Genomic DNA, 8,124 nt, shown 5'->3' on the forward strand with positions numbered 1-8,124 from the left:
AGTGGATTTGGACAGGTTTTGAGTCAATTCTTTGACAAAGTTGACACCACAATTTTTGATGTCTGCGACAGGCGGCGGGTCATGGTTTGGAGTGAAAAAAGGTCAAAATTTCAAGTCTAGATTTATCACCTAAAATCACTCAGGGCATGTTTTATGTCATTTGAAGTGGATTTGGACAGGTTTTGAGTCAATTCTTTGACAAAGTTGACACCAATTTTTGATGTCTGCGACAGGCGGCGGGTCATGGTTTGGAGTGAAAAAAGGTCAAAATTTCAAGTCTAGATTTATCACCTAAAAACACTCAGGGGCATGTTTTATGTCATTTGAAGTGGATTTGGACAGGTTTTGAGTCAATTCTTTGACAAAGTTGACACCACAATTTTTGATGTCTGCGACAGGCGGCGGGTCATGGTTTGGAGTGAAAAAAGGTCAAAATTTCAAGTCTAGATTTATCACCTAAAAATCACTCAGGGGCATGTTTTATGTCATTTGAAGTGGATTTGGACAGGTTTTGAGTCAATTCTTTGAAAGTTGACACCACAATTTTTGATGTCTGCGACAGGCGGCGGGTCATGGTTTGGAGTGAAAAAAGGTCAAAATTTCAAGTCTAGATTTATCACCTAAAAATCACTCAGGGCTTGTTTATGTCATTTGAAGTGGATTTGGACAGGTTTTGAGTCAATTCTTTGACAAAGTTGACACCACAATTTTTGATGTCTGCGACAGGCGGCGGGTCATGGTTTGGAGTGAAAAAAGGTCAAAATTTCAAGTCTAGATTTATCACCTAAAAACTCACTCCAGGGGCATGTTTTATGTCATTTGAAGTGGATTTGGACAGGTTTTGAGTCAATTCTTTGACAAAGTTGATTTTTGATGTCTGCGACAGGCGGCGGGTCATGGTTTGGAGTGAAAAAAGGTCAAAATTTCAAGTCTAGATTTATCACCTAAAAATCACTCAGGGCTTTGTTTATGTCATTTGAAGTGGATTTGGACAGGTTTTGAGTCAATTCTTTGACAAAGTTGACACCACAATTTTTGATGTCTGCGACAGGCGCGGCGGTCATGGTTTGGAGTGAAAAAAGGTCAAAATTTCAAGTCTAGATTTATCACCTAAAAATCACTCAGGGGCATGTTTTATGTCATTTGAAGTGGATTTGGACAGGTTTTGAGTCAATTCTTTGACAAAGTTGACACCACAATTTTTGATGTCTGCGACAGGCGGCGGGTCATGGTTTGGAGTGAAAAAAGGTCAAAATTTCAAGTCTAGATTTATCACCTAAAAATCACTCAGGGGCATGTTTTATGTCATTTGAAGTGGATTTGGACAGGTTTTGAGTCAATTCTTTGACAAAGTTGACACCACAATTTTTGATGTCTGCGACAGGCGGCGGGTCATGGTTTGGAGTGAAAAAAGGTCAAAATTTCAAGTCTAGATTTATCACCTAAAAATCTCACTCAGGGGCATGTTTTATGTCATTTGAAGTGGATTTGGACAGGTTTTGAGTCAATTCTTTGACAAAGTTGACACCACAATTTTTGATGTCTGCGACAGGCGGGGGTCATGGTTTGGAGTGAAAAAAGGTCAAAATTTCAAGTCTAGATTTATCACCTAAAAATCTCACCATGTTTTATGTCATTTGAAGTGGATTTGGACAGGTTTTGAGTCAATTCTTTGACAAAGTTGACACCACAATTTTTGATGTCTGCGACAGGCGGCGGGTCATGGTTTGGAGTGAAAAAAGGTCAAAATTTCAAGTCTAGATTTATCACCTAAAAATCACTCAGGGGTATGTTTTGTTTTATGTCATTTGAAGTGGATTTGGACAGGTTTTGAGTCAATTCTTTGACAAAGTTGACACCACAATTTTTGATGTCTGCGACAGGCGGCGGGTCATGGTTTGGAGTGAAAAAAGGTCAAAATTTCAAGTCTAGATTTATCACCTAAAAATCACTCAGGGCATGTTTTATGTCATTTGAAGTGGATTTGGACAGGTTTTGAGTCAATTCTTTGACAAAGTTGACACCACAATTTTTGATGTCTGCGACAGGCGGCGGGTCATGGTTTGGAGTGAAAAAAGGTCAAAATTTCAAGTCTAGATTTATCACCTAAAAATCACTCAGGGGCATGTTTTATGTCATTTGAAGTGGATTTGGACAGGTTTTGAGTCAATTCTTTGACAAAGTTGACACCACAATTTTTGATGTCTGCGACAGGCGGCGGTCATGGTTTGGAGTGAAAAAAGGTCAAAATTTCAAGTCTAGATTTATCACCTAAAAATCACTCAGGGGTATGTAAAACTTATGTTTTATGTCATTTGAAGTGGATTTGGACAGGTTTTGAGTCAATTCTTTGACAAAGTTGACACCACAATTTTTGATGTCTGCGACAGGCGGCGGTCATGGTTTGGAGTGAAAAAAGGTCAAAATTTCAAGTCTAGATTTATCACCTAAAAATCACTCAGGGGCATGTTTTATGTCATTTGAAGTGGATTTGGACAGGTTTTGAGTCAATTCTTTGACAAAGTTGACACCACAATTTTTGATGTCTGCGACAGGCGGCGGGTCATGGTTTGGAGTGAAAAAAGGTCAAAATTTCAAGTCTAGATTTATCACCTAAAAATCACTCAGGGGCATGTTTTATGTCATTTGAAGTGGATTTGGACAGGTTTTGAGTCAATTCTTTGACAAAGTTGACACCACAATTTTTGATGTCTGCGACAGGCGGCGGGTCATGGTTTGGAGTGAAAAAAGGTCAAAATTTCAAGTCTAGATTTATCACCTAAAAATCACTCAGGGGCATGTTTTATGTCATTTGAAGTGGATTTGGACAGGTTTTGAGTCAATTCTTTGACAAAGTTGACACCACAATTTTTGATGTCTGCGACAGGCGGCGGGTCATGGTTTGGAGTGAAAAAAGGTCAAAATTTCAAGTCTAGATTTATCACCTAAAAATCACTCAGGGGCATGTTTTATGTCATTTGAAGTGGATTTGGACAGGTTTTGAGTCAATTCTTTGACAAAGTTGACACCACAATTTTTGATGTCTGCGACAGGCGGCGGGTCATGGTTTGGAGTGAAAAAAGGTCAAAATTTCAAGTCTAGATTTATCACCTAAAAATCACTCAGGGGCATGTTTTATGTCATTTGAAGTGGATTTGGACAGGTTTTGAGTCAATTCTTTGACAAAGTTGACACCACAATTTTTGATGTCTGCGACAGGCGGCGGGTCATGGTTTGGAGTGAAAAAAGGTCAAAATTTCAAGTCTAGATTTATCACCTAAAAATCACTCAGGGCATGTTTTATGTCATTTGAAGTGGATTTGGACAGGTTTTGAGTCAATTCTTTGACAAAGTTGACACCACAATTTTTGATGTCTGCGACAGGCGGCGGGTCATGGTTTGGAGTGAAAAAAGGTCAAAATTTCAAGTCTAGATTTCACCTAAAAACTCACTTAGGGGGCATGTTTTATGTCATTTGAAGTGGATTTGGACAGGTTTTGAGTCAATTCTTTGACAAAGTTGACACACAATTTTTGATGTCTGCGACAGGCGGCGGGTCATGGTTTGGAGTGAAAAAAGGTCAAAATTTCAAGTCTAGATTTATCACCTAAAAATCACTCAGGGGCATGTTTTATGTCATTTGAAGTGGATTTGGACAGGTTTTGAGTCAATTCTTTGACAAAGTTGACACCACAATTTTGATGTCTGCGACAGGCGGCGGGTCATGGTTTGGAGTGAAAAAAGGTCAAAATTCAAGTCTAGATTTATCACCTAAAAATACTCAGGGGCATGTTTTATGTCATTTGAAGTGGATTTGGACAGGTTTTGAGTCAATTCTTTGACAAAGTTGACACCACAATTTTTGATGTCTGCGACAGGCGGCGGGTCATGGTTTGGAGTGAAAAAAGGTCAAAATTTCAAGTCTAGATTTATCACCTAAAAAACTCAGGGGCATGTTTTATGTCATTTGAAGTGGATTTGGACAGGTTTTGAGTCAATTCTTTGACAAAGTTGACACCACAATTTTTGATGTCTGCGACAGGCGGCGGTCATGGTTTGGAGTGAAAAAAGGTCAAAATTTCAAGTCTAGATTTATCACCTAAAAATCACTATGTAAAACTTAGCCAGGGCATGTTTTATGTCATTTGAAGTGGATTTGGACAGGTTTTGAGTCAATTCTTTGACAAAGTTGACACCACAATTTTTGATGTCTGCGACAGGCGGCGGGTCATGGTTTGGAGTGAAAAAAGGTCAAAATTTCAAGTCTAGATTTATCACCTAAAAATCACTCAGGCATGTTTTATGTCATTTGAAGTGGATTTGGACAGGTTTTGAGTCAATTCTTTGACAAAGTTGACACCACAATTTTTGATGTCTGCGACAGGCGGCGGTCATGGTTTGGAGTGAAAAAAGGTCAAAATTTCAAGTCTAGATTTATCACCTAAAAATGCTCAGGGGCATGTTTTATGTCATTTGAAGTGGATTTGGACAGGTTTTGAGTCAATTCTTTGACAAAGTTGACACCACAATTTTTGATGTCTGCGACAGGCGGCGGGTCATGGTTTGGAGTGAAAAAAGGTCAAAATTTCAAGTCTAGATTTATCACCTAAAATCACTCAGGGCATGTTTTATGTCATTTGAAGTGGATTTGGACAGGTTTTGAGTCAATTCTTTGACAAAGTTGACACCACAATTTTTGATGTCTGCGACAGGCGGCGGGTCATGGTTTGGAGTGAAAAAAGGTCAAAATTTCAAGTCTAGATTTATCACCTAAAAATACTCAGGGGTATGTAAAACTTAGCCAGGGGCATGTTTTATGTCATTTGAAGTGGATTTGGACAGGTTTTGAGTCAATTCTTTGACAAAGTTGACACCACAATTTTTGATGTCTGCGACAGGCGGCGGGTCATGGTTGGAGTGAAAAAAGGTCAAAATTTCAAGTCTAGATTTATCACCTAAAAATCACTCAGGGGCATGTTTTATGTCATTTGAAGTGGATTTGGACAGGTTTTGAGTCAATTCTTTGACAAAGTTGACACCACATTTTTGATGTCTGCGACAGGCGGCGGGTCATGGTTTGGAGTGAAAAAAGGTCAAAATTTCAAGTCTAGATTTATCACCTAAAAATCACTCAGGGGCATGTTTTATGTCATTTGAAGTGGATTTGGACAGGTTTTGAGTCAATTCTTTGACAAAGTTGACACCACAATTTTTGATGTCTGCGACAGGCGGCGGGTCATGGTTTGGAGTGAAAAAAGGTCAAAATTTCAAGTCTAGATTTATCACCTAAAAATCACTCAGGGGGGGGCATGTTTTATGTCATTTGAAGTGGATTTGGACAGGTTTTGAGTCAATTCTTTGACAAAGTTGACACCACAATTTTTGATGTCTGCGACAGGCGGCGGGTCATGGTTTGGAGTGAAAAAAGGTCAAAATTTCAAGTCTAGATTTATCACCTAAAAATCACTCAGGGGCATGTTTTATGTCATTTGAAGTGGATTTGGACAGGTTTTGAGTCAATTCTTTGACAAAGTTGACACCACAATTTTTGATGTCTGCGACAGGCGGCGGTCATGGTTTGGAGTGAAAAAAGGTCAAAATTTCAAGTCTAGATTTATCACCTAAAAATACTCAGGGGCATGTTTTATGTCATTTGAAGTGGATTTGGACAGGTTTTGAGTCAATTCTTTGACAAAGTTGACACCACAATTTTTGATGTCTGCGACAGGCGGCGGGTCATGGTTTGGAGTGAAAAAAGGTCAAAATTTCAAGTCTAGATTTATCACTAAAAATCACTCAGGGGCATGTTTTATGTCATTTGAAGTGGATTTGGACAGGTTTTGAGTCAATTCTTTGACAAAGTTGACACCACAATTTTTGATGTCTGCGACAGGCGGCGGGTCATGGTTTGGAGTGAAAAAAGGTCAAAATTTCAAGTCTAGATTTATCACCTAAAAATCACTCAGGGCTTAGCCAGGGGCATGTTTTATGTCATTTGAAGTGGATTTGGACAGGTTTTGAGTCAATTCTTTGACAAAGTTGACACCACAATTTTTGATGTCTGCGACAGGCGGCGGGTCATGGTTTGGAGTGAAAAAAGGTCAAAATTTCAAGTCTAGATTTATCACCTAAAAATCACTCAGGGCTTATGTTTTATGTCATTTGAAGTGGATTTGGACAGGTTTTGAGTCAATTCTTTGACAAAGTTGACACCACAATTTTTGATGTCTGCGACAGGCGGCGGGTCATGGTTTGGAGTGAAAAAAGGTCAAAATTTCAAGTCTAGATTTATCACCTAAAAATCACTCAGGGGCATGTTTTATGTCATTTGAAGTGGATTTGGACAGGTTTTGAGTCAATTCTTTGACAAAGTTGACACCACAATTTTTGATGTCTGCGACAGGCGGCGGGTCATGGTTTGGAGTGAAAAAAGGTCAAAATTTCAAGTCTAGATTTATCACCTAAAAATCACTCAGGGGCATGTTTTATGTCATTTGAAGTGGATTTGGACAGGTTTTGAGTCAATTCTTTGACAAAGTTGACACCACAATTTTTGATGTCTGCGACAGGCGGCGGTCATGGTTTGGAGTGAAAAAAGGTCAAAATTTCAAGTCTAGATTTATCACCTAAAAATCACTCAGGGGTATGTAAAACTTAGCCAGGGCATGTTTTATGTCATTTGAAGTGGATTTGGACAGGTTTTGAGTCAATTCTTTGACAAAGTTGACACCACAATTTTGATGTCTGCGACAGGCGGCGGGTCATGGTTTGGAGTGAAAAAAGGTCAAAATTTCAAGTCTAGATTTATCACCTAAAAATCACTCAGGGGCATGTTTTATGTCATTTGAAGTGGATTTGGACAGGTTTTGAGTCAATTCTTTGACAAAGTTGACACCACAATTTTTGATGTCTGCGACAGGCGGCGGGTCATGGTTTGGAGTGAAAAAAGGTCAAAATTTCAAGTCTAGATTTATCACCTAAAAATCACTCACTTAGCCAGGGGCATGTTTTATGTCATTTGAAGTGGATTTGGACAGGTTTTGAGTCAATTCTTTGACAAAGTTGACACCACAATTTTTGATGTCTGCGACAGGCGGCGGTCATGGTTTGGAGTGAAAAAGGTCAAAATTTCAAGTCTAGATTTATCACCTAAAAATCACTCAGGGCATGTTTTATGTCATTTGAAGTGGATTTGGACAGGTTTTGAGTCAATTCTTTGACAAAGTTGACACCACAATTTTTGATGTCTGCGACAGGCGCGGTCATGGTTTGGAGTGAAAAAGGTCAAAATTTCAAGTCTAGATTTATCACCTAAAAACACTCAGGGGCATGTTTATGTCATTTGAAGTGGATTTGGACAGTTTTGAGTCAGACAAAGTTGACACACAATTTTGATGTCTGCGACAGCGGCGGGTCATGGTTTGGAGTGAAAAAAGGTCAAAATTCAAGTCTAGATTTATCACCTAAAAATCACTCAGGGCATTGTTTTATGTCATTTGAAGTGGATTTGGACAGGTTTTGAGTCAATTCTTTGACAAAGTTGACACCACAATTTTTGATGTCTGCGACAGGCGGCGGTCATGGTTTGGAGTGAAAAAAGGTCAAAATTTCAAGTCTAGATTTATCACCTAAAAATCACTCAGGGGCATGTTTTATGTCATTTGAAGTGATTTGGACAGGTTTTGAGTCAATTCTTTGACAAAGTTGACACCACAATTTTTGATGTCTGCGACAGGCGGCGGGTCATGGTTTGGAGTGAAAAAAGGTCAAAATTTCAAGTCTAGATTTATCACCTAAAAATCACTCAGGGGGGCATGTTTTATGTCATTTGAAGTGATTTGGACAGGTTTTGAGTCAATTCTTTGACAAAGTTGACACCACAATTTTGATGTCTGCGACAGGCGGCGGGTCATGGTTTGGAGTGAAAAAGGTCAAAATTTCAAGTCTAGATTTATCACTAAAAATCACTCAGGGGCATGTTTTATGTCATTTGAAGTGGATTTGGACAGGTTTTGAGTCAATTCTTTGACAAAGTTGACACCACAATTTTGATGTCTGCGACAGGCGGCGGGTCATGGTTTGGAGTGAAAAAAGGTCAAAATTTCAAGTCTAGATTTATCACCT

The sequence above is a fragment of the Lates calcarifer genome, linkage group LG21, assembly GCF_001640805.2.
Source record: "Lates calcarifer isolate ASB-BC8 linkage group LG21, TLL_Latcal_v3, whole genome shotgun sequence".
Classification (NCBI taxonomy): domain Eukaryota; kingdom Metazoa; phylum Chordata; class Actinopteri; family Centropomidae; genus Lates; species Lates calcarifer.